Source organism: Ursus americanus, chromosome 15 (genome assembly GCF_024610735.1).
Source record: "Ursus americanus isolate L20-20 chromosome 15, mUrsAme1.1.p, whole genome shotgun sequence".
Classification (NCBI taxonomy): Eukaryota; Metazoa; Chordata; class Mammalia; order Carnivora; family Ursidae; genus Ursus; species Ursus americanus.
In genome coordinates, this window is record NC_142141.1 from 14,319,764 (window position 1) to 14,347,481 (window position 27,718).

Below are 27,718 nucleotides of genomic sequence, written 5' to 3' on the forward strand. Positions count from 1 at the left end.
GGGTAAAACTTCCCATCAGCCTGAATGCTAGAAATTGTAAACTTAAAATAAAAGGAATTTCCTTTGATGCAAGTAAGAGATCGCTGATTATTGAATCTCTTGGCCCATGGGAATAAAATCCCAGGAGAGGTTTGGAATTGCTTAGGAGTTTTAAGAGTAAACTAATAAATATTGATCCATATCTCTAGAATCTAAGAGGAATTAGTCTGGTATAAAAAGGAACAAAGCATTGAGTCTAAATTAAAACAGGTTTTTTTTTTTTTTCCTGGCATTTAAGTTATATTTTTATTTCACAGTAGCTGGCATTTCAGTAACTTATTTTTATCATTTCTGTAGTTACTATCATCATTAATTCAAGCAGTTATTCAGCAAGTCAGAAATGATAACTCTTGGGCACTGAGTATAAACTAAAGGGGAGAGAGGAGGAGGAAGAAGAAGGAGAGGAAGTAGAGAAAGATAATGAGAGATAGGAAAAATAAAGAGAAGGAGAGAAGGAGAGAGGAGGAGGGGAAAGAAAGAAGAAAGGAAGAGGGAAACAGCCTTGAGAAGGCCTGCTTTACAAGTTTTTATTTAAGTAATGATTTTTAAATCATTGCAAGTATTAGAAAGATTTTAGGTTGGAAAGACAACTGTCAGTGCGTATATTTTGTTTTGTTTCTTACAATTTAATAGGTATATATATCACCTAGAGTTGGTATTAAAATGCATATTCTGATTCAGTGGCTCAGACCGGGGACCAGAATATGTATTTCTAACAAGTTCCAAGATGACGTGGATGCTCTGCTCCTGGAACCACACTTGGAATGCATGGTATCATATGGGCCCAGCCTTACCACCAAAGACTTGTTCCTTCCAAGGCAGTATATCTTCTTGTGAAAACCGGTGTATATACTTAGAGGAGCAGTTCTGAAATATGGCTACACATTGGTAGCTTCTAGGGAACTTAAAAATATTATTAATGTCTATAGTTCATCCTTCTCCCAACACCCTAGAGATTTTAATGTAATTGATGTGGGGTATAATCTGGGCATAAGGATTTTCAAAAGGTCCCCAGGTTTATTAAGTTTCTATTACTGCTGTGACAAGTTACCACAAGCTTAGTGGTGTAAAAAACCCCACAAATTTACAAATTTATTTTTCTTACACTTCTGTAGAACATAAATCTGACAGGGATCTCATTGAGCTAAGATTAAGGTGTCCGAAGATGCATTCCTTTCTGGAGCCTCAGGGTACATCTTTGCTTTGCCATTTCCAGTTTCTAGAGGTTTCTTGCTTTTCTTGGTGATAGTTCACTTAAAACCAGTAAGTCAGGCCAAGTCATTCATACGCAGCCATTGCTCTGATCCCCCTTCAGAGCACTCTTCCACTAAGGGATCTTGTGATTACACTGGGTCCACCCAGATATTCCAGGATAATCTCCCTATTTTAAGGTTAGCTGATGAGCAATCTGAATTCCATCTGCAACTTTAATTTCGTTTTACCATATAAACTATCATATTCACAGGTGCCAGGGGTTAGGACATGGACATCCTTGGGGACCATTATTCTGCCTACCACACCGTGCAATTCTAATGTACATCCAGGGATAGAAATCAAAATAGAATATTGTCACTTAAATTGGACCAAAGGGAAATAAAGATGTTCTAGAAGTGTAAGGAGGGAGGTAGACTTAACCTTTTACATTTGTCATATATTTCTCACTTCAATAATATACATGAATTTCTTCTTGCCTGAGGAAATTATATCTCTTTAATATGTTCTCACTTGGTTCCTGTTAGATATACAAGATATAAGATGAACTGACGAGGAAGAAAAAAGTCCTAAGTAAGGAAAATGGGAGGTGATGGGAGAATCTTCAAATACCAATTTGGTATTTGTGAATTATTCACACACCATGGATTGAACCTTTCCATTTTATTCTTTGAGTTTATGATCTTCCCCCCTTTTGTATCCTCTGGCTACTGCCTTGTTTCCGGTGTCTGATAAATCTCTTAAATGCCAATACCCTGGACACAGAAGACCACACTGTGACACCTGAGCTTTAAAGTGACAATTCAAAGGTAGAGGGGATACTAAAAGAGTAATGAATTAGCTTATTATTAATGTGGACCCCATTATAATGCAAATATAGTTCTGAGTAGTCTTACCCTTTAAAATTCAAAATACCATGGTTTGACAGTTTAACATGATAGGAGAAATAACTACATTATAATGAAAGAAATCAACTTCCCAAATCTGCATATTTGCATGCAAAATGAGTGAATAAAAATCTAGGGTGGGGGAAAAGGGAAAGATATTTTAAAATTCCAAATACAAGAGACTAAAATTATTTACATAAAAAGAGTTATATGGCCGATATCACATAATCAGCTTATGAATTCCTTTGTTCTGAGTATCATTTTGCATCTAGTACAACTTTCTGGAAGCCCGAATGGACCTATAGATAATTGGCATGCTTTATGCATACATAGAAACTAAAGAAAACAGATTATCACAATAATCCCTAGTTTAGAAATTACTTTTTTCAGGGATCATTTTCTAACCCAAGTCTGGGTTAATAGGTCCTCATATATAATTCTGTCAGAGTTTTACGTCCAAAGTCTTTGTCACACTGCTTAGTAAATGTCTTTTTATTAAAATGTTGAGACATATGGGACTAGAAATCTCATGGGCTTCTTTGCCAATATATCTATTGTTTTGGGCACACAGAGATCAGTCAATTAAAATGTGAATGAACAAGCAAACAAATTTATATCCCAAAGCTACTTAACTCAAATCACAAATAAAACAAAATCTCCAGGTTTAGCTTGACAGTAATTTTTTTCTTCTTCAATTATCTTGTAAAGGGCTTATTCTGGTGCCCGGAAATAGAAACATAGGTAAGATCAGATCCTTGTTCTTCAGGAGCTCATAGTTAAACAGCAAGTTACAATGCTCTGCTAAGTGCTCTGGTAGAGACCAAAACATCATACTCTGATTGAAAAAAGAAAGGCACCCCCAACCTGTTTTATAAGAGTAAAGAAATACTTCAAGACAGATCTACTGGAAAAGGTGATTTTAAAGACATACTCTAGAATATAGAAGAAGTTTCCCATGTGATAGATTGAAGAAGTATATTTTGGACAAAAGAAGCATAAAATTACCTGAAGGAAGGGAAAAAGGGGAGATAGGAGTACAAATAGGAGATAGAATGCCTCGGGAATTATTTGATTTAATAAACTGAGCTGGCCTAACAGGATGCCAAGTCTAGCACCATCTCTACTGTCAGAAATGTCATACTGCACCCATATATATTGTAGTTATGTAGCATACATTTTAATGTAGTTACCCCTCTCCCTAATCACATTTAACTGTCATACTGTCCTCTTTTGAATTTTGAAAAATAAGACTACTCAGAACAACTATATTTGCATCATAATTGGGTCTGCATTAAATTTCACTGAGTGAAATCATATTAAAACATTTTACACGGTTCGCTCAGAGTGGGTGTTCCTAGACCAGCCACATTAGCATCATTTGGGAACTTGTTAGAAATAACAAGATCTACTGAATCAAGAATTCTAGTGGTAGGGCCCAGAAATCTGTGTTTTAGTGTGTCTTCCTGATGATTTTGGTACATGTTCAACTTTGACAGCCACTAATAAATGAACACGAGCAGATTTGTAGGAAAATTTCCTTATTTATTATTAGTACTGTTGGTGGTAGCAGTCGGTACTGGTGATGGAAGTGGTGGGTACACTGTTCTGAAAAAGCTCTACCTTGGCAAATCTGTTTGGATTTTGGACATGTGAAGGTTTTGTATTTGTTTTTTTTCCTGCGTGTTTTAGAGGATCCATGGCTTTATCTCCAGATTTTCTTAATGACATACTTTCTGGAATCATGGAAGGTGAAAGTCTCATGAGGTTTTGGGGTGAGAGGACCCCATTCCAATGTCAGAGAGGTAACTCAGACATTAGGGTAATATTTCCTTAGTATTTGTGAAGTTTTCTTCATTGTGATTCTGCAGTTTTGATAAGAGAAAAAAAAATTCATCTAGCCTAGACTCATTGGAGATTTATTTTGCTTGCTAATAGAAATTACTTATATTTAAAATTTTAATTTTCAATTTAGTTGATAAGTACTTTAATTATCCAGTGGTTAGAACCACCAATGTCTTCTTAAATCTTTAAAGATTAGTTTTGAAGCACCTGTCGTTGTCTTCAAAAGTCTAAACATGTAGAAGAAAATATTTCCTTTTCTTTTACTCTACTTTTATACTGCTTAGAGGGATTAATCAGAGGCAACTTTTCCTTTTTATAAAGTTTTCTACAAATTATATGGACATTGCTGCCACTGGTGTATGTAGTAACTTTGAAGATTTGGGGTTGGTTAAGTTTTAGATTTCTCAGACTGTGTAATTAGAAGCTCAGCTAGCATAAGTGTGCACACTGAAACAGAGTTTCAGAGAAAATTCCCTTTATCCCAGCAGGAACAACCATGCCATGGAGAAATTTCACTGAATAGACAAGTTAACCAGAAAGTCCTGTTAAATATATACTACATTTTCTAACCATTGTGGTTAAATGCCATTCTGTAATGCTTCCTCTTCTAAACTTAAAGTTGGAAAGAATTTCAAGAGTTTTAGAATTTCAATCACCTAATTCTTCCTAAGACTAAACTGATACCATCTCATTAGGATATTGCTCAATATTCATTATAATGATATAAATTTGCAATGATTTTAAATCATTTTTTTTAAGAGAGGGGTGGAGGAGGGACAGAGGGAGAGAGAGAATCCCAAGCAGGCTCTATACCCAGTGCGGAGCCTGGCACAAGACTTGATCTCATGTCCTGACATCATGACCTGAGCCAAAATCAAGAGTCTGACTGTTAACCGACTGAGCCACCCAGGTGTCCCTAAATCATTCCTTTTCAAAATACATTCCTCAGAACACTGATTCTCCATTTGTGTGTGGTGAGAGTGGTGCAGAGGGATGGGGAGAGTTCAGAGGTCAAATAAATTTGGTTAATGCACTATACAACAGATCCCTCTTGGAGATACACAAGACAAATTAACATATTAAAGACTTTATTGGTTTTGAAATTTATTTAATAAAAGTGTCTAGCACTTTTTTGAATATGTGCTATAATTTTAAAAGTGATCTCTACAAACACATCTTTTTAAAAAGATTTTAAGTAATCTTTACATTCAATGTGAGGCTTGAACTCACAACCCTGAAATCAAGAGTCATATGTTCTACTGACTGAGCCAGCTAGTCACTCCAAAACACCTTTTAATACGTTCTTCTAAAAGGTTTTCATTATAGTTGGAGGTTTGTTTTGTTTTTGTGTTTTGTTTTTTTTTTTAAGATTTTGTTTATTTATTTGACAGAGAGGGAGAGATCAGTAGTAAAAGCAGGGGGAGTGAGAGAGGGAGAAGCAGGCTCCCTGCCGCAGAGCCAGGAACCCAATGCAGGACTCTCCCAGGACCCTGGGATCATGACCTGAGCCGAAGGCAGGTATTTAACCAACTGAGCCACCCAGGTGCCCCAGAGGTTTCTTTATAGCTATTAATAGAAAAGTCATTCCAGATTTAGGTCTAAAGAATAATTAGATGGTATTATTAAGCAGAATAAATCTTTTGCTCTTCTCTATAGCATACAAAATATCCTGCTCACACCAAAAAACAACTATTTCCATGCCTATATAGATTTCTTTTTTCCCTCCTATAGCGCACTATGTCGATATGTCCTTCAATATAGATGACAGGATCACGCCTTGCTCTAAATAGTAGAAACATACATGAGAGATTCTATCACTGTGAAAACTATATTTCAATAATTTTTGAGTCATTATACTTATAAGGTAACACTTATAAACGAGGAAGCATGTTAAGGGCATGTCAAAGACACTGAGAATTTAGCAAACAACATTAAGTTTCTGCTGTATTCCAGGAACCACACTAGCCCCTGGAGATACAGTGGTTCTTGATCTCATGGGGCTTATGGTACAGGTCTTGTTAATAAAGAAATTCCTTTACTTAATCTAATGTTAACAACACAAATAATTTTAACTATATTGATCACATGTTTTTATCTTAGAACTTGTTTGGTAATTCCCATAACAATCTTGTGAAGAAGTATTTCTATTCTACATTATAGTTATAGAACCAAAGTCATCAGAATTTAATACCTAGATAAGAGTAGAGACTGATTTTAATTCCAGGTTGTTCTTGTTTGAAAGGCTTTTCCTCTACTACACCACATTGTTCATATTGACAAAGACTGTTTAAGTCTTTACTTAGAAAAAAAAATGGTGATTTCTGATGAAAAGTATGAAATCTGTTATCTTCTGAGGGTATTTAAAAATACAGATCTAGAAGCTAGAAAATCAGAATTTGGTTGTGTTTTGACTGTTCCTAACTTGCTCTGTGACACAAGGTAGACTACTTTTTATTTACTTAATTTATTTTTGTCCCACTTTTCCAAAACATATTATGGAAGTTAAATATAAACATAGAAAAAGGTACAAATTAGGTGTTAAAGCTTGATGCATTTTCAGAATGTGAACACATCTATAAGAACACCCAGGTCATTATCAGCAGCTTAGAAGCCACCCCAAGGATAACTACTCTTCTAACCAACAGCGTAGATTAACTTTTTATATAAGCAGAAGCGTACACTGTGTCTACATTATGCAGTCAACCTTATCTGGCATATTTCACTCAACCTTACACTTGCAGGGTGCATCCACAGTTTTGCATGTAATGAGGTTTATTCTCGTTGTAAAGATGCCGCAATTTTTAAATTTTTTCCAATATTAATGGGTACAAGCATGCTTTGTTATACTGCACTTTGCTTTACTGCACTTCACAGATGCTGCGTTTTTTTTTACAAATTGAAGGTTTTGGGCAATCCTGCCTCGAGCAAGCCTATTGGCACCATTTCCAACAGCATTTGCTCACTTTGTGTCTGTGTCACATTTGGTAATTCTTGAGATATTTCAACTTCTTAATTACTGTATTTGTTATAATCATCTGTGATCAGTGATTATGACTCATTAAAAGCTCAGGTGATAGTATTTTTAGCAATAAAGTAATTAAGTTATGTACATCATTTTTTTCGACATGCTAATGTTCACTTAATGGACTGCGGTACGGTGTAAGCATAAATTTGTATGTACTGAGACACCAAAAACTTCATCTGATTTCTTTATTGCATGTTGGCTTTATTGTGGTGGTCTGGAACAGAACCTGCATATCTCTGAAGTATGCCTGCATTGAAGTAGTTTCCAATTTTAGAAAATTATCAGTAGAGCTCTATAAGCCATCTCCTGTGTGTCTTTTGGAAAATATCTCTGCTGTTACATATCAAAGTAATGAAATTGTCAGGTCAAAGTATTCCACATATTTGTTTTAGTAGATCATGCTAAGCAGTTTTCAAAGTAGTTTTACCATTATGTACTCGCACCAGAAGTGTATGAAAGCTCTCATTTCTCCACAGCTTCACCAACACTTAGCGTTTTCCCTTTTAACTGTTTTTCCATTTAGTTATTTTGGTGAGGATGATGCTACCTCATTGTGATTTTCTCATTTAATTTTACTTGTCATTTTCCTAATAAGTAATGAAAGTCAATCTCTTTTATCTATTCTTTGAATATCCTTCTTATGAATTATCTGTCTTTGTCTTACATATCCCTTCCGGCTGTCTTTCTTATTGATATTTAGGAGATAAATGTATAAATACATTCTAAATACGATTATAAATATCTTCCACTATGTACCCACACCCTTTAAATACAAAATAAAGCATCTGCCTTCTTTATCTTCCTGATTCATTTTGAAGGAATACAAAATACTTAATATGAGTCAAAAATAATTTGATAAGGTATTATAAAGTATTAGAGGATGATGTTACCTACAATTGCTTTACTACCTTGTCAGAAATCTTTATTGTTTAGAAGTCTAATGTTTCATGTTTGTCCTCAATAGGCATTTATCAATGAGTATCTCAAATGCATAACAGAAATCCTTCATCTCTCAGAAATTTACCCTGAATTTGAGTTGCCAGTCATAACTAATGAGGGCAACTATTTAGATGAACTTTAAGATTCTTCTTCACTAAAGCAATCATTCTTTGGTACATTATGGCACAATAGTCAGGTTACTGGACTAGTATATTTCCACCCCTTATTATCTTTTTTATTTCCCATATTTTAATTTGGAAAGATTACCTTGTTATCTTTTTTTTTCCCTGTGCTTTGGTTTCCATTTTTGGCATTTCATTTTCCTCTTAATATCCACCAGTGATAATCTATCTATATGCCCTTGCTACTAGCTTAAGACTTTCAGTAGAAATCTATTCTGGAGATATTCTAAACAAATTCATGAAGACATACTGTACTTTACACACAAAATCTCATATATAACATTGTGATTAAAATCGGTTATGAACCCCTTGGTTTTATCTCGTTATTAGCCTAACACCTGCCCTATTCAACGTAAATGCCTCCATCAGTTCCTTCCTTGAATACGAGTGCTGTGTTGCCAGCACAGTTGTGGTTAAGATAGTTTTGTGAAGCTCTGGAAGTCTATGTTGTGAGTCTTTGCTTGGAGTCTTCTGGATTCTGTGGCAGCAACATTTATATGTGGATCACATTATTCATTGGCAAATAGCTTTTCTGGAAATACCAAACAGAAGCTCAGTAAAATGTTGCTGTCACCTATATGACAAATTCATGTTTAGCCTGAATTCAGGTAGACAATATACTGAGTTGCTACTTTATGTCTTGTGCATTTTTTATTGTTTTAAAACTTTTGAATGGCCAGGCAAAATGTTCAATCTCATACGTATTGGGAGGAATTTTGTCGTAATTGTATGAAGATTATGTTGTGGATTTTTTTCTCAGATGAACAGTCTTTCTTAAGTTTTTATTTAAATTCTAGTCAATTAACACACAATGTGATATTAGTTTCAGGTGTACAATATAGTGATTCAACACTTCCATACAATACCCAGTGCAAGACAAGTGCCCTCCTTAAACCCCATCACCTGTTTCACCCATCCTCTTACCCACCTTCATTCTGGTAACTATCAGTTTGTTCTCTACAGCTGAGTCTGTTTCTTGGTTTGCCTCTCTCCCCCCCCCCCCCCGTGTTTGTTTGTTTTGTTTCTTTAATTCCACATATGAGTGAAATCCCATGAATGAGAATTGCTTTCTTTGACTGACTTATTTTGCTTAGCATAACACTCTCTAGCTCCACCCATGTCATTGCAAATGGTAAGTTTTCATTCTGTTTTATGGCTGAGTAATATTATATTATGTATAAATACCATATCTTTATCCATTCATCAGTTGATGGACACTTGGGCTGGCCATAATTTGGCTATAGTAGATAATGCTGCTAAAACATCAGGGTGCATGTATCCTGTGGAATTAATATCTTTTGTATTCTTTGGGTAAATACCTAGAAGTACAATTGAGGGATCATAGGGTAGTTCTAGTTTTCACTTTTTGAGGAAACTCCATACTGTTTTCCAGAGGGGCTGCAGCAGTTTTCATTCCCACGAACAATGCAAGAGGGTTCCCCTTTCTCCACATCCTCACCAACTTGTTGTTCCTTGTATTGTTGATTTTAGCTATTCTGCAGGTATCAGGTGATATCTCATTGTGGCTTTGATTTGTATTTCCCTGATCATCAGTGGTGTTGAGCATCATCTCATGTCTGTTGGCCATCTGTAGGTCTTCTTTGGAACAATGTCTATTCATGTCTTCTGCCCACTTTTTAATTGGATTATTCATCTTCTGGGTGTTGAGTTTTAAAAGTTCTTTATATATTTTGGATACTAACACTTTATCAGATATGTCATTTGCAAATATCTTATACCATACCAAAGTTGCCATTTAGTTTTGCTGATTGTTTCCTTTGCTGTGCAGAAGCTTTTTATTTTGGTGAAGTCCCAGTTGTTTATATTTGCTTTTGTTTCTCTTGCCTCAGGAGACACATCTAGAAAGAAGTTGCTACTGCCAATGTCAAAGTGGTTACCACTTGTGTTCTCTTCTAGGATTTTTATGGTTTCAGGTCTCACATCTAGGACTTTCATCCATTTTGAATTTATTTTTGTGTATGGTGTAAGAAAGTGGTCCAGTTTCATTCTTCTGAATCTGGCTGTTCAGTTTTCCCAAAACCATTTGTTGAAGCAACATCCTTTTTCCCATTGGATATTCTTTCCTGCTTTGTCAAAGATTAATTGACCATATAGCTATGGGTTCATTTCTGGATTTTCTATTTTGTTCCACTGATCTATGTGCCTCTTTTTGTGCCAGTACCATACTGTTTTGATCACTGCAACTTTGTAATATAACTTGAAGTCTGGAATTATGATGTCTCCAGCTTTGCTTTTCTTTTTCAAGGTTGCTTTGGCTATCTGGGATCTTTTGTGGTTCCATACAAATTTTAGGATTGTTTGTTCTAGTTCTGTAATTGTTCTGTGCAATTGATTCCTTAATTTCTTTCTGCTGCTTCATTATTGATGTACAGAAATGCAACAGATTTCTGTACGTTGAGTTTGTATTCTGTGACTTTACTGAATTTATCAGTTTTAGCAGTTTTTTGGTGGAATCATTCTGGCTTTCTATATGGAATATCATTTTATCATATGAACATTCTTAGCAGTGAAATAAAAATCTGGGAGACTGAAGATCTTCTTTCTTTTTAAAGAAGCATTTTTCTTAAACAATATATAAAATGATTACAGAATATTTGAGGAAAAGAACTAAAACCTAAGAGGCAATGTTCACATTCTTTTGGCCTGAACCTAGTCAAGTAATCTAACTAGAAAAGAGGCTGGGAAATGTAATTTCTGTCTGTTTCTACAAAGCAAAATTGGACTGGTGAACATCTAGCCAACCTTTTCAATAACGAGAAAGGATCATTCTCAAGAAATCAGTTCAAGGAATATCATTCATCATAGTATACTGAATAGAAGTTCTAGAACAAACAAATTGGGTGTGTGCATATACAAGTGTATGCACATGTACATTCATGCATTTGATGGATATTGTGGACATTTAAGTCCTTAGTTGCTGATCTTGTCACTGGCCTTCTCTGCAATGTTATTCTAAAAGAGGAAGCTCAATTCCAAAGGGGACAAACAGACACACTTTTAAAAGTTGTTCTCCAGCCACAGGTTAAAGCCTCTAACTACAGCTTAAGAGTCATCAGTAAATTTCTCTCTGCTTCCCCATGACTGAAATTGCCAAGCAGAATTTCTGAGGATGGGGTAACACTCTCCATGTGGAAATATAAGGGAGTGCAGGGAAAAAAGACAGGAGGGAATTCCCAATGACATGTTCAATGTTCCTGGATAACCTGCTGTACTTTTCCTGTCTATTCAAAAAGAATACTCTAGGCTATAGAGTACCTTTGTTGTCCTTCCTGACTGGGCTCTGCCTTTATTTTTAAATGTGTGTTCCTTTTTAAAATGAAGAGTAAAAGTAATGCAGCTGTGGCTTTAAAGTCATCAGTTAATAAGTGATGATTAAGTTTCTTTGTCAGTTATTAGTCACATATTTTCCCATGTTTAGCAAAAATGGAATTTTCCCCATTAGTTATTAGTGGCATTTAACCAAAATAATTATCTCCCTTATATGGTTGTGTTAGCAGTTAAAAGTTCTATTTTAGCTCTTTTCTATGAAACCAGCAGAACAACGTCTTAATTTCTGTGAAACAGATTGTCTTAACCTTGAAAAATAGAGCAAATTCATTTGCATTGTCATTAATAAAATAAGCACATGTTGTTAAGTGCAGCAATGTGGGTGGTTCTGTTCACTTTTATTCTCTTCTCTATAACACGAAACTTCCACAGTTGTGAATCACTGCAGTGGTGCCCTTTCCTGAGCATGACAGTTGGGTAGATCACTCTAATCAGTTCTTGCTTGACCGAATGGTTCAGAGGGGACAGACTAGTAACTGCATTCCGGCTCTGCCCTATATAAGCAGCTAGAATATTCTTGGGGCAATCTTATTAACTGTCTATGCTTGGGTTTTTTTTTCATTTATAAAATAGGGTTAATAACAGTATCACACCTGTCATAATAAGTACTTAGTAATATTAGCTGACATTGTTCAATACACATGTTTTCTTTCTAATCTCATGGAATTCAATGACAGATTTAAGACAAACGTTATTTGAAAGAATCCAGTACAGATATATTTGTAAAGTGCTTACTACTTGCCAGCCCTGGGGACATAGAGAGATTAAAAAAAAAAAAAAAAAAAAAAAAGCAAACCGAAAACCCAAAACAACGACAAAATACCCAGTCCCTGCCTTTGAAACCTCACAGTCTAGCGGAATAGATAGATGGGTAATAAGATTATTGCAATGTGGTAATTCATGAAGCCCAACAAGGAATTAATGATTCATTTTACTGGAGTAGGTCTGAAAAAACCTCACAGAGGAAGAATGATTTACATGAGAGGTAGGTAACTGAGTCAAGGTCATCTTAGAACAACCTGTGTAAGGAGCTAGTAGTATGACAGTGTAGGATGCAGAGACATTGCAAGTCATCCAATAAAACACTGTCCCTGGACAGCATATGCGTAGCAGAGAGTAGTGGGAGAAGAAGCCCCTTGTGCCATTTAATAACCAGTAGGATAACACTGAGTACTTAAGAGTGATACCAGATTTGCTGATGTTCACTGATAGGTTTTAGTAGAGAACTCTCCCTTATTTTTTTTTAATGTTTTTTTATTATGTTAGTCACCATACAGTACATCCCTGGTTTCTGATGTAAAGTTCAATGATTCATTAGTTAATGATTCATTAGTTGGGTATAACACCCAGTGCTCCATGCAATACGTGCCCTCCTTACTACCCATCACCAGTCTATCCCATTCCCCCAACCCCCTCCCCTCTGGAAGCCCTCAGGTTTTATTTTATTTTATTTTATTTTATTTATTTTTTTAATGTTTTTTTATTATGTTAGTCACCATACAGTACATCCCTGGTTTCTGATGCAAGGTTCAATGATTCATTATTTGCGTATAACACCCAGTGCACCATGCAATACATGCCCTCCTTACTACCCATCACCAGTCTATCCCATTCCCCCATCCCCCTCCCCTCTGAAGCCCTCAGTTTGTTTCTCAGAGTCCATAGTCTCCCATGCTTCACTCCCCCTTCTAATTACCCCCCTTTCTTTATCCCTTTCTTCCCCTACCGATCTTCCTAGTTCTTATGTTCCATAGATGAGAGAAACCATATGATAATTGTCTTTCTCTGCTTGACTTATTTCACTTAGCATTATCTCCTCCAGTGCTGTCCATGTTGCAGCAAATGTTGAGAACTCGTTCTTTCTGATAGCTGAGTAATATTCCATTGTATATATGGACCACAGCTTCTTAATCCATTCATCTGTTGAAGGGCATCTCGGTTCCTTCCACGATTTAGCTATTGTGGATAATGCTGCTATGAACATTGGGGTGCATATGGCCCTTCTCTTCACTACATCTGTATCTTTGGGGTAAATACCCAGTATTGCAATGGCTCGGTCATAGGGTAGCTCAATTTTTAACTTTTTAAGGGACCTCCACACTGTTTTCCAGAGTGGCTGCACCAACCTGCATTCCCACTAACAATGTAGGAGGGATCCTCTTTCTCCACATCCTCTCCAGCAATTGCTGTTTCCTGCCTTGTCAATTTTTGCCATTCTAACTGGCGTAAGGTGGTATCTTAGTGTGGTTTTGATTTGAATTTCCCTGATGGCTAATGATTTTGAACACTTTTTCATGTGTCTGTTAGCCATTTGTATGTCCTCATTGGAAAAGTGTCTGTTCATACCTTCTGCCCATTTTATGATTTGTTTATTTGTTTCTCGTGTATTGAGTTTGAAAAGTTCTTTGTAGATCTTGGATACCAGTCTTTTATCTGTAGCATCATTTGCAAATATCTTCTCCCATTCCGTGGGCTGCCTCTTAGTTTTTTTGATTGTTTCCTTGGCTGTGCAGAAGCTTTTTATTTTGATGAAGTCCCACATGTTCATTTTATCTTTTGTTTCTCTGGCCTTTGGAGATGTGTCTTGAAAAAGGTTGCTTTGGCCGATGTTGTAGAGGTTGCTGCCTATGTTCTCCTCTAGAATTTTGATGGATTCCTGTTTCACATCGAGGTCTTTCATCCATTTGGAGTTTATCTTTGTGTATGGTGTGAGAGAGTGGTCAAGTTTCATTCTTTTGCATGTAGCTGTCCAATTTTCCCAGCACCATTTATTGAAGAGACTTTTTTCTACTGGATGTTTTTTCCTGCTTTGTCAAAGATTAGTTGCCCAAAGAGCCACGGGTCCATTTCTGGGTTCTCTATTCTGTTCCATTGGTCTATGTATCTGTTTTTGTGCCAGTACCATGCTGTCTTTGTGATCACAGCTTTGTAGTACAGCTCAAAATCCGACACTGTGATGCCCCCAGCTTTGTTTTTCCTTTTCAACAGTTCCTTGGTGATTCGGGGCCTTTTCTGGTTCCATACAAATTTAAGGACTCTTTGTTCCAGTTCCTTGAAAAATGTCATTGGTATTTTGATCGGGATAGCATTGAAAGTGTAGATTGCTCTGGGTAGCATGGACATTTTAACTATGGTAATTCTTCCGATCCATGAGCATGGAATATTTTTCCATCTTTTTGTGTCTTCCTCAATGTCTTTCAAGATTGATTTATAGTTTCTAGAATATAGATCCTTTACGTACCCTTATTTTTATATCAGGTAAGCAGAGAAAACAGAAGGAAGGTAACAAAGGCAGAAACCTCACTTCAGGCCTCAGAATCCGGTTTTTGGAATAAAACCTGCATTGATAGATTCATTTATATAATAAATATATTGGAGAACACCTTGTGGGTGAAAGAATTCAGTTAGTACAGTGAAAAACAGGCTTTATTTTTCAAACATTTTTTTGTCTTAGTTGTTTAGTTTTACTATATACTATCTTGTGACATTCCTTGATTTTTAAATGAAAATATATGGTATGTATACAAACATAAATATATATTTACACATGTATATATAATATACATGTGGATAATGTGTGTTTCCAGATATATATGTATATATAATTATGAGTTTATGTCTTTCATCTATTTTTTTATCTGGATATTAAGCTCCCTGATAATAAGGATTATGTATAACATTCTTTTGCGTGCCCAATCGTAAATACTCTACAAAAATTGTTAAATGTAAAAATGTGTGATTTGCAAATAATCACATATTTAGCAGAGAATCCTTCTTTCTCAACCCTGCCATGTTTTTTCCTTAATTTCTTCCCAGGATTTCTTGTATTATGTTTTATACTTTCCATTATGAATACCCCATTGCTGTCTAAGAGTAACATAATGTTGGGCTTGGGGAAGTGTAACAGTTCAATAAACATCATCATCAGGATACTTACTTTTGCTGAGTGCCAACTGTATGCTATATTTGGTTCTTCATTGCTATTTCACATAATCTTACAGTGTTATCCTTTTGTGGATTATCCAAAGAGGTATGCAATTTACCCAAGACCACATAGTCAAGATTTGAATCACTTGTTCTCATTCTCAAAAACTTCATTAGTATACTACTTTAGAGCTCACAAAATATTTGTAGGCACGATTTCATTTAAACTTCCTAATTTCCTGATGTGGTAGATAGTCACCAGATTTTACAGATGAAAGAACTGAGACTGAGTGCGGTTAAGTGATTTCCTCATGACAAGTATCTGAAAGATGATAGAGTTTGTATTTCATTCCAGGTTTTCTTTTTAGCTACACTCTGGTTATCCCACAACTAACAACAAAATAAAGTTTAATTGGGTATGCTGCTTTTACTACTGGATTGTTAGAGGCAACTCTCAGTATTTTTTTTAGTAAATCAAACTGGGCATACAGGTTTAAGCAAAAAACAAAACCAAAATAACAACAAACCAAAACAAAAACAAATTCTCATCAGAAGGTTAAATATTTTTAATGAAAACCTTTTATTTTAATAAACTCTTTTCATTTAAATATCAATCTGTTATGACCATCTACACAACCCCTTAATGAGAAGCAAATTAAGTTGTTGGAGAATAAATTCAGTAAGCTGTGTTCTTCCATGGACCAGTGGCAGCGGGAAGAGAAAGTGATTGTGCCAGGCTGTTGGCTGACTAGAGCTAATAGCATTCAGTCTTGTGAAATGGATATTAATGATTCTGCAGTGTTTAACTTGTTTTGCTCTTGATGGATTTTCCCTTTCTGAATTAATGTGTGTCTGCTCTTGATTAATTTAGAGTGATTGTGCTGCAAGTCAGTTAATTACATTTTCTTTCTAAAGTCAAATATCATTCATTGTGATGAAGGCAGTCATTTTGATTTCTCACAAAAGTAGTCCCTAAGTGCCTCAAGTTACAGATCTGACAAAATTAGTAGGAAAAGTTCTTCATCCAGAAAGGCTGTGTTAAAGTCAGAAGAGATTGTCATAAATCCCATTTAGGATCTTACCCTGTAACTTCTCAAGCGGAGCCGTTTGAAGTATATGTTGTGGTGTCTCAAACCTGAGGCTTTGGCGAGTTGTTGTGTAAGATATTTTTTAAAATCTTGTAAACTCTTTGCTCCAGGACATTATAATATAGGTGAAAGAGTTTTAAAATACTTTAACATTCCTGGAGAGAGAAAATAGGATATTGTAAAGACAGCAGTGCATTCAAAGTAAGAAAAGTCTAGATTTTTCTTGTAATAGTAAATTGAATCTGTGATCTAACTTCTTCCATAAGTAAAATAGGCATTATAGTGCCTGCCTTCCAGAGGTAGAAACTGTTGCAAGAATCATGTGACCCGTGAAAGAATGTATTATATATACAATTTAAATGTGTAGTGTGATTGTCACTATTTTCCTGGGTAACAATTCTTTTTTCCTCTAAACATTTTTGGTATAACTGGCATACAACATTATGTTAGTTTCAGGTGTACGGCATAATAATTCAGCATTCATATACATTACAAAATGATCACTTCAATAAGTCTAGTTACCATCTGTCACTATACAAACGTAACAATTTTTTATCTTGTGTAAGATTTATTTCTTAGGAACTTTCAAATCTGTAATACAATATTATTGACTATAGTCACATGCTGTGCATTATATCCTCATGACTTATTTTATAACGGGAAGTTTGTACCTCTTGATCCCATTCACCATTTTGCCCACTCCCCAGCTGTCTTCTCTCTGGCAACCACTAGTATATTCTCTGTATCTATGAATTTTTGCTTTGTTTGTTCATTTGATTTGTTTTTTAGACTTCAAATATTATATGGTGAAATTATATGGTATTTGTCTTTTTTTCTGGCTGTGTAAAAACCCTCAAGATCCAACCACATTGTCACAAATGGCAATATTTTTATTTTATTTTTGTGGCTGTGTAGTATTGCTAGATGCTTAGGTTGTTTCCATATTATGGTTATTATAAATAATGTTACAATTAACATAGGGGTGCATATAGTTTCTGAATTAGAGGGTTTTTTCCCCCTTAGGTAAATACCCAGAAGTGGAATCAATAGGTTTTAAGGTATTTCTCTTTTTAGTTTTTCGAGGACCCTCTATACTGTTTTCCAAAGTGGCTGCACCAATTTACCTTCCCACCAACAGTGCATGAGGGTTCCCTTTTCTCCACATCCTCACCAGCACTCATTATTTCTTGTCTTTTTGATGCTAGCCCTTCTGACAGGTGTGAGGTGACATCTCATTGTGGTTTTGGTTTGCATTTCCCTGATGTTTAGTGATGTCCTACATCTTTTCATGTGCCTGTTGGCCACCTGTGTGTCTTTGGAAAAATGTCTATCCAGATTGTCTACCCATTATTCAATTAGATTTTTTTGTTATTGAGCTATATGAGTTCTTTATATATTTTGGATATTAACCCCTTATAGAATATTTGCCAATATTTTTCCCATTCATTAGTTTGTATTTTGATTTTATAGCTTCATTCACTATGCAGGGGCTTTTTGTTTGATTTAGTCTCATTTGTTTATTTTTGTTTTTGTTGCCATTGCATTTGGGGTCAGGTTCAAAAAATACATTACCATGAACAATGTCAAGGAGCTTACCACCTATGTTTTTTAGTAGAAGCTTTATGGTTTCTGGTCTGAAATCCAGTTCTTTAATCCATTTTCACTTAATTTTTGTGTATAGTGTGAAATAGTGGTCTAGTTTCATTCTTTTGCATGTAGCTGTCCAGTTTTCCCATCAACATCTATTAAAGAAATACTCCTTTCCCCAGTATATATTGTTGCCTTCTTTATTGGAGGTTGATTGACTATCTATGCATGGGTTTATTTCTGGGCTCTCTCTTCTGTTCCATTGATCTGTTTTGTTGTTGTTATTGTTTCACAATTACATATATTATATTATATTATATTATATTATATTATATTATATTATATTAATTATATTATGCATCTTCATAGGCAAGTGATTTCAGTTTCTAACCATATTCCAGAGAGTCTGCAGGACACAAAGTGGCAAATTGTAAGCATATGTTTTTAGAGAAGACAATTTGTGTCCTGAAACTGAAGTAGCAGAAGAGAGGACTACGGACCTGCTCAGAAAGCATTTAAAGCAAAGTGGATGGGCCAGAAGTTTCCTTTAAGTAATGGCTATCTGTCAGAAACAGGTCATTAAGCACAAAGCAGAACTTGTTAAAGGATTTCAGTTTTATTTAACTGTATTTACTTCTACTTTCCTGGTGATCTCTCTGTTTTTACACCAATACCACAGTGTTTTGATTACCATAGCTTTGTAATATAGTTTTGAATCAAAAAGCATGATGCCTCCAGCTATGTTCCTCTTAAGATTATTTGGGCTATTAGGGATCTTTCATGGTTCTATACAAATTTTAGGATTTTTGGTTCTATTTCTGTGAAAAATGTCATTGGAATTATAATAGGGATTGCAATGAACCCATACATTGCTTTGGGTAGTATGGACATTTTTACCACATTAATTCTTTCAATCTATGAGCATGAGCATCTTTCCATTTATTTGTCTTCCTCAGTTTTTTTCATCAATGTCTTATAGTTTTCAGTGTACAGGTCTTTCACATCCTTGGTAAAATTTATTCCTAGCCATATTATTCTTTTTGGTGCAATTATAAAGGGACCATTTTCCTAATTTCTCTTTCTGTTACCTTACAGTTAGTGGATAAACATGCAACAGATTTTTGTATATTGATTTTATATTCTGCAACTTTATTGAATTTATTTATTAGTTTTATCAGTTTTTTTTTTTTGGTGGAGTCTTCTTATCTATATATCTATATATCTCACATATAGATATATATAATCATATCATCTGCAAATAGTAAAAGCTTTACTTTTTCCTTCTATTCTGAATGACAGCCTTGCTGGATAAAGTATTCTTGGCTGCATATTTTTCCCATTTAACATTCTGAACATGTCATGCCACTTCGTTCTGGCCGGCCATGTTTTTGTGGATGAGTCTGCTGTTAACTTTATATGTCTACCCTTGTAGGTTAAGGACCTTTTATCCCTAGCTGCTTTCAGAATTCCCTCTTTATCTTTGTATTTTAAAAGTTTCACTATAAGGTATTTTGGTGTAGACCTGTTTTTGTTGATTTTGAGGAGATTTCTCTGTGCCTCTTGGACTCGCATGCCTCTTTCCTTTCCTGAAATAAGGAAGTGCTCAGCTATCATTTGTTCAAATGAGCCTTCTCCTTTTCCCCACTCTTTTTCTGGGACTTTTATGATAAAAAATGATAATTATGCTTTATAGAATCACTGAGTTCCCTAAGTCTGTATTCATGATATAATAGTTTTCTTTTCCTCTTTTCAACTTCATTATTTTCCATAATTTTCTCTTGTATATCACCTATTCATTTCTCTGCTTCTTCCATCCTCATTGTGACTACACTGAATCAGTTTTGCATCTCAGTTATAGCATCTTTTATTTTGGCTTGACTAGTTTTTAGGTCTTTTATCTCAACAGCCAGGGTTTCTCTACTGTCTTCTTTGCTTTTTTCAAGCTATGACTGTTGTTCTAAATTCTTGTTCATATATATTGCTTATGTCTGTTTTGAGCAATTCCCTGGCTGTGATTTCTTCTTGATCTTTCTTTTGGGGAGAATTCCTCCATCTTGTCATTTTGGCTAAGTTTCTGTCTTTTACATGTTATGAAAGCTTGTTATGTTTCCTGCTCTTGAGAGTGATGCTATGTTAAAAAGGGGTCATACCCTGCCTAGGGCCTGGAGCTTCAGGTAGTGTTTCTGGTGTATGCTGTATGCACTCTGCTTAGTGTTTTGGCTGCACTTTCCCACAAGTCCGTCCTCTACAGAGTTCCTCCCTGCCTGCAGTGGGGAGTGTTTGGACCTTTAACTAGATGTGCTTTGATTTGTTTGTTAAGATAAGCCTGATAAACAAACAAACAAACAAAAACCTAGTCCAAAAAGGGAGAAAAGGAAAAGGAACAAAAAAAACCCCAAACCAACAGACAAAAATCTATAAGCCTAATTCCAAAGGGGGGGGGGGAGGAAAGCCTGGTCCTATTTCCACCAGAACTGAAGCTGATGCTTTGTAGTACTCTGTGATCAGTAGCTTGTACACATGGGGAGACTCTGATGATCTTCTAGGGGAGAGTCCTGCTGTGTTGGAACAATCAGACCTGCCCCAATAAAGATGCCCCTGCAGAGCACAGGGGCAGCGAGGTTTGGTGTAAGCGGCTCCTGCCTCCATTGGGGGTGCTATGTTGTTCACTGAAGTCCAACTGTGCTGGTGGGACTGGTGGGAGGGGAGTGGAAGATGGTATCACCACACCCTCTCATCTCTGGAGAGGGGAATTGGTGGCCACTGCTGCTCAGGAAGCCCTCAAAGAAAAGCAAACTGTCTCCCCTCCTGTGGCCCAGACCTCCGTCAGATCCTTGCCCTTAACCTGTCAGTGCCTGGGCCCTCTGCATACCCGGTGCCACGGTTCTGTGTTTTATCTCTGGCACACAGCTGGGATTCAAAACTCCAAATCTTAAAGGACCCAGCAAGGCAAGGACCTGCTTCCTTTCCCCAGAGGAGAGCCTTATAGCACTGCGTCCAGAGCTGCTCTATCCCAGAAAAGCTGTCACGTGGCTGTCCAGGTTCCTGGAGTCTACGGCGAAGAACAGCAAAAAATTGTGACCAGATTATGTGCCCTTTGCACACACCTCTGTCCCTTACTGTTGAATGGCTGCTCAATGGTGCCTGCCAGGTCCCTCATCCTTGGAGACACAATATACTCTCTTCCAAAGAGGGGGGAATATTCTCTCCCAGTGCGACCCAGGGGATCTCCACTCCACACTGTCTGCCATCTGCTCTCAGGCCTCTGTCCTCCCTCTCCCCAGGAGCATGACTGCCTGCCCAGCTTGACTCCAGCAAATGGTGCAGACTTCTAAAACTTTAGAATTTGAGCTCCACTGTTTGCAAAAAACTTGTCATAGTCAATTCCTCTCGATGCCCAAAAGGTCCTGGGGGAGTGTTTTTCTTGCTCGAACCCAATGTACTGTTCTCTCTCCCTGTCTTTCTCTTTCCCCTCTCTCCATGAAAAGGGCTCCCACACCTTCCACAGCAATGCAGCTCTTCTCTCCCCCAGTTCACATATCCAAACCTCACAGCCACCATATTCCCTTCCTCTAATTGTACAGATTGTTCTCTTAATCCTCAGGTCAATTTCCTAGCTGTTGAAAATATTTTGATGCCGATCTAGCTGTGCTCAAGGGACGAGGCAAGCCCAGGATCCCCCTACTCCTCCTCCATCTTAACTCCTCTCCTCTCAATAGTTTTATTCCCCTCCCCTTTGGAGCCTTTTAATTTCTTTTTCTTGTCTAACTGCTCTGGCCAAAACTTCTGATACCATGCTGAATTAAAGTAGTAAGAGTGGGCATCCTTGTCTTATTCTTGGTCTTGAGGGAGAAGCTTTCAGCTTTTTGCCATTGAGTATGATATTAGCTGTGAGCTTACATGTCATATATGATAAATGTTTCATATATCCCTTTATTATGTTGAAGTACATTCTGTCTATACTTGCTTTGATGAGAGGTTTTTCTTTTTATCATAAATAGCTGTTGAACTTGCTTTTTATTCACCTATTGAGATAATTATATGGTTTTATTCCCTTCATTTTGTTAATGTGGTGTATCACATGGATTGATGTGAAGATATTGGACCATCCTTCCATCCCTGGAGTAAATCCCCTTGATCATGGTGTATGATATTTTTAATGGATTGCTGAATTCAGTTTGATAATATTTTGTTGAAGATATTTGCATTTATGTTCATTAGGGATATTGGCTTATAATTTTTATGTTTGGTATTTTTGTCTGTTTTGGTATCAGAGTAATGCTGGCTCTGTAAAATAAGTTTAGGAGCAGCCTCTCTTTGAGGTTTTGGAAACATTTGAGAAGGATATGTATTAGGTTGTCTTTGAATGTTTAGTGGAATTCACTGGGTAAGCTGTTTGATCCTAGACTTTTGTTTTTTAGGGGTCATTTGATTACTGATTCAATCTCCTTACTAGTGATTGGTCTGTTCAGATTTTCTATTGTCTTAGAAAACTGTATGTTTCTAGGAATTTATCCGTTTCTTCTGTTGTCCAATTTGTTGGCATATAATTGTTCATAATAGCCTCTTATGATCCTTTATATTTCCTCGGTATCAGTTGTAGTTTCTCCACTTTCATTTCTGATTTTGAGCCCCCTCTCTTTTGTTTCTAGTGAGTCTAGCTAAAGGTTTTTCCATTTTGTTTTCAAAGAACCAGCTCTTAATTTCATTGATTTTTTTCTATTGTCTTTTTTTGCCTCTATTTCTTCTTCACTAAATAAAAAATATTTATTATTTCTTTCCTGTTACTAACTTTGGTTCTCATTTTTGACTGTTGTTACCATGAAGCTCACATATAACAGCCTATTTTAAGCTGATAGCAAGTTAAGTTTGAATGCATTCTAAAAGTCTGCATTTGCACTCCTTGCTGATGTTTTATGTTTTTGATGTCAAATTTTACATCTTGGGGCACCTGGGTGGCTCAGTCGTTAAGTGTCTGCCTTCAGCTCAGGTCGTGATCCCAGAGTCCTGGGATCGAGCCCCGCATCGGGCCCCCTGCTCCACTGGGAGCCTGGTTCTTCCTCTCCCACTCCCCCTGCTTGTGTTCCCTCTCTTGCTCTCTCTCTCTCTGTCAAATAAATAAATAAATAAAATCTCTAAAAAAAATTTACATCTTTTTAATTATGTATCCCTTAACTATTTATTGTAGTTAGTTATTTTTCCTACTGGGCAACAATTCTTATGTGATGAGCTTCTTTGAGTCTCCCCAAAATCAGGGTTTTTTTGGAGCAATTTAGGAGTTCAAGGTCATACCCAGCTCCATCATTTCACTGTTTGCATGTTATCACACAATACACAAATGATGGATCTTTTCAAATTTTAAGTTCATTTTCTATTAAGTAGACAATATTTTGCTTTTTAAATTGTAACTAATCTCATAAACATATTTTTATAGGATTAAAAGAATAAATACAGATGTCCCAATGCCTGGCAAGATAATACTGTCTGACAATTTAGGATTTCAAATTTCGAGTCAGCCAGACCTAAGATCATATCAGAGTTCCGCTATTATTACATGTAAATCCTTGGAAAAATCACCTAAATTTTAGGTTTAAGTTTCCTAATCTGTAAAATGAGGCTAAGAATGTCAACTACCTCATAGTACTGTTGAGAGAATTCAGTAAAATCATGAATGTAAAGGACCCAGTATAACCCCTTCCCTTTTATTTTACTCAGTGAATGATAGTTCTATCTTCACACAAAACAGACATTTTATTTTTGCAGGCAATCACTTTTCAGATAATTTTAGTAATCTTAACCCTCAGAGTTGTCTAAAAGCCAGTTCAGCCTCAGTACTCATCAGTACTGATTAAAGAGTAGCTGAAGGCCTTGGCCTTGTAGTTCTCACTATAGGATGCTTATGCATTGCACCTCCTACTTTTCCTTTTTTTTTTTTTTTTATGTGAATCAGGTCTTGCATCAGATCATTACTATCTGTATTCTGAGTGAATATAATTATGTATTTTCCCTTAGATTCCCTTAGATCTCCCCTAGTATGTCTGGCATTGTCCTTGGCACTTTGCATACCTTATCTCATTTTACCTTTATAACCACCTTGCAAAGCAAGTACTTGGTACAGTGTTACAAATGGAGAAAGTAAAAATTAAAGAAATTAAGTAATTGTGCAAGGTCACAGAACTGGTAGGTGGCAGAGTTACTAGTCAAACCCAAGGCTCTTTACTCTGATGCTGTACAATTTATTTTTGGTCGTGCCTCTGAAAACAGGCAATTCCTTAAGGACACAAGTTTTTGAGAGAACGTTATTTGGATGGGTGTCTGCCAAAATATTAATTCTAATTATGATATTAGGGAGGTAGGATTTCAAATCAAATTTGGTTTATTCCTTGCACTTTAAAAATATTTTTTCATGCTTTTTCCAGTATGCATTTATTTTTAGAAATAGCATTTTTTAACTGACTACCTCATAGTAAAATTTTATCTCCTTTCAGGTGATCCATACGAACTAAAAACTGTTCACTCAGTTGAGGCTAGTTTTCAACTTTACTGACTATCAAGCTTGACCAGTAACTATTGCTCATGCAGATAGAGTGCTATTTTTAGAAAGGATGACTCATACGGTAATGTCTGTCTCCATAGTCAGAAATAAATGTGGGGGGACAATAGAAAGAAGCCACAAAGCAACTACTTGTTTTGCCTTTAAATTTGAAAGCTCTCTTGGCTAACGTTAACAGTAGTTTCTTTTTTCTTTTTTTAAGTTGGCAGAGATTGTTTTATAATTAGCTTACATACCCAAATATCTCCAGGTCCAAAGAATTGTGGGCCCCCTGAAAGCAAATGGTGAAAATATGTTTGTCTCTTTTTCTTACTGACAGTAAATGCTCTCTATGAGAAATCTCCAATGACCTCCTTCCAAGAAACTGCCCATTTTCCAAATTTAGCCTACTGGAGACCAGTGAGAGGAAAATGGAATTTAGAGTCAGAAGACCCAGGTATGAGTGTTGTCTTTGTCACTAATTCACTGTGCCTTTAGTAATATAATTCCTCTGAACATCAAATTCTCCATTATTTATTTTTGTATTTAACAAATACTTAATTTACATCATGTACCAATTATTTTTCTATGTGCTGTGGATAGAATGACGATCATAAGTCAGTAAAGTTCATGATCTCTTATAGTCTTCTTCTGTTGGGATAGGGAAGCCTTTGTTAAATAGTCACACTGAGAAATAGAAATCTGGTAAGTCTTCCAAAGGGAACTTTCCTATAATGTTATTTGCAGGAGTGGAGTAGTTTGGAAAAAATTCCCTGAGAAAGTGATGCTTAGCTGAGACTGTTAGAAAATGAAAATCAACTAGGTAGAAGGGTTGGGGGAGAGGGTAAGGGAGCAAGGTAGGAAAGAACATTCCCCATGCAGGTGAAAGGTGTGCAAATGCTCTCTGGGAGGAGGGAGCATGGCTTATCAAAGCAATTGTGTGTAGTTGAGAGATCAGAGTGGGTAGGAGAATGGTACAGTTAAGGCTGACAGGTAAGGAGTTTAGGACAGGACAGTGGTGTTTCTCATATGTTCATTTACTCATGTACGTACTCCACTCCCTTTCAGTTGTGTGAGTTCTGTGAATAATATCACATTTAGGCTAAGGGAATTAAAGCCCATGCGCAATCATCTAGTCTCTCTTCCCCTCTTATGGTGAATGAGGACACCTTATATTGTACTGACAAAAATGCCTTACATTGTATAGGCTAAACAGCTTGGATGTAAATCATTGTTTGAAGGACAGTTGATTAGAAAGATTGGATAACTCTGTGACAGACATTGTGTAAATAAAAAATAAAAATTTGCTGTGTTAGGCTGCGGATATTTTGGGGGTTGTTTATCACTGCAGCATAGCATAGCCTACCCTGACTATTACAGATGATATCAGACTACTCGGGGCCTTACAGACCGAATAAATAATTGGCGTCAGTTTTCTGAAACCAATGGGAGAGTACTGAACTGTCTTAAAAAGAGCAGAAATCATCAGATATTTTTCTTTGAAAAAAAATCATTCTTTAATAAATATTTTAGGGAATGATGAAGAAAGTGAGGTTAAGAGATTTTTGTTAACTGTTAACTGTTAACAATCATAGCTGTTGTTACTATCCTCTGAAGAATGTCGAGGAGACCAAATATGAAAAACGAAATCTGGCATTTTGCAAAATGCAAACCATCAAATATTCTGGATTTTCAACTTGTATCTATTGTCTCAGCTGCTGTTTTCCCTTTGCCATAGAAGTCAGCAGTTTTGATCAATCTGCTGTTCTCTGTGTGGTTGTAATACACATACTGAAAAGTCATTCTGTGAAATTGGTTAGGCTGTTCTGCCCTGCAGTCAATAGCAATTTAGTATATATGGATTTGAGAGTGGAAAATTGCTTCATGGGAAAGTACTTGAATGCTTCAGAATCAAGTTTTCAATCTACACCCTTGTTGAGATGCTAACATATGTTACCTTAACTCAATCAGAAATGAAATATTCTTATTTCTTTGTCTTTCGGTAATCATTGGGAGTTTGGGCTGATAAATACACTTGGAACCCAGCTGAGTATTGTAGAAATTTTAGAAAACGAGCTGTTTATGGTATTTCATTTTTATGGTATTTCTATAGAGTAAATATGGTAGAATCTTGATTCTATGTTTTCTAAAGTTGTTAAAGACAGAGGGACATTTACTCAACAATGTACAAAAATATAGTACGTATTTTGTTCTAGGTATTGTCACACTGGTGCTGAGACTCAGCACACTCTACGTTGCCAGCAACTCTGCTGTCACTGATTCCTTAGGAACGTACTCCTCCTACATACCAGTAGAACACCAATATCCCTCCTGGTCCCTATGACTCTAGGGTCTGCTCATCTTGTTGACAGAGTTGTGCTCTTGCGCCTGATTCGTGGTTACAAAGGAGGCTTCAGAAAATAACTATCTGCCATTTTGTCTTTCATAAAGGCAGGAGGCAGTCTTTGCTTTATAATGTGCACAGCTCAGAAAATGGACACATGCAATGAGTGTGGGCAAATTTATCATTTTCTATATAAATTTCCAATTTAAAACATAATGTATGTTGTCTTAGTGAACCATACTTGCTCTAATAATGTTGTACACCCATTTTTAAAAGAGGTAATGTACATGAGAGCAATACTTAGATCAAGATCTGGAACATAATATGTGCTCAACAAATATTTGATAAATGAGTGTCTATAAACTTCAAATACTCAGGGTCACATTATATAAACACATTTGTATCAGAGTTGGGATATAAATGTAAATCATATGTGTAGTCCTTAGAATGGTAATCTTCTTATTTAAATACAGTTATATTAATGATTAGTAATATTTTTTTCTGCTACTTACAGAAACATTTAAGATGTCAATGTATTCTAGACATGTGGAAAACTGCTAGAGTTGTCAGTTAGATTTGACATGGGTAGTATGATTTTCCTACAATTTTTATTACTAGCCCAAATTCAATAGGAATGACTGAACGATTTGTTTTACCACCAGGTTGGCACAGTTTAGTTCAGTGGATGCTGAGGGTAAGAAGCAAAGAAACACTTTAGATTCCATGGCAATTAACACAGGTTGGTATTTATTGAACACTGACTCTGTGC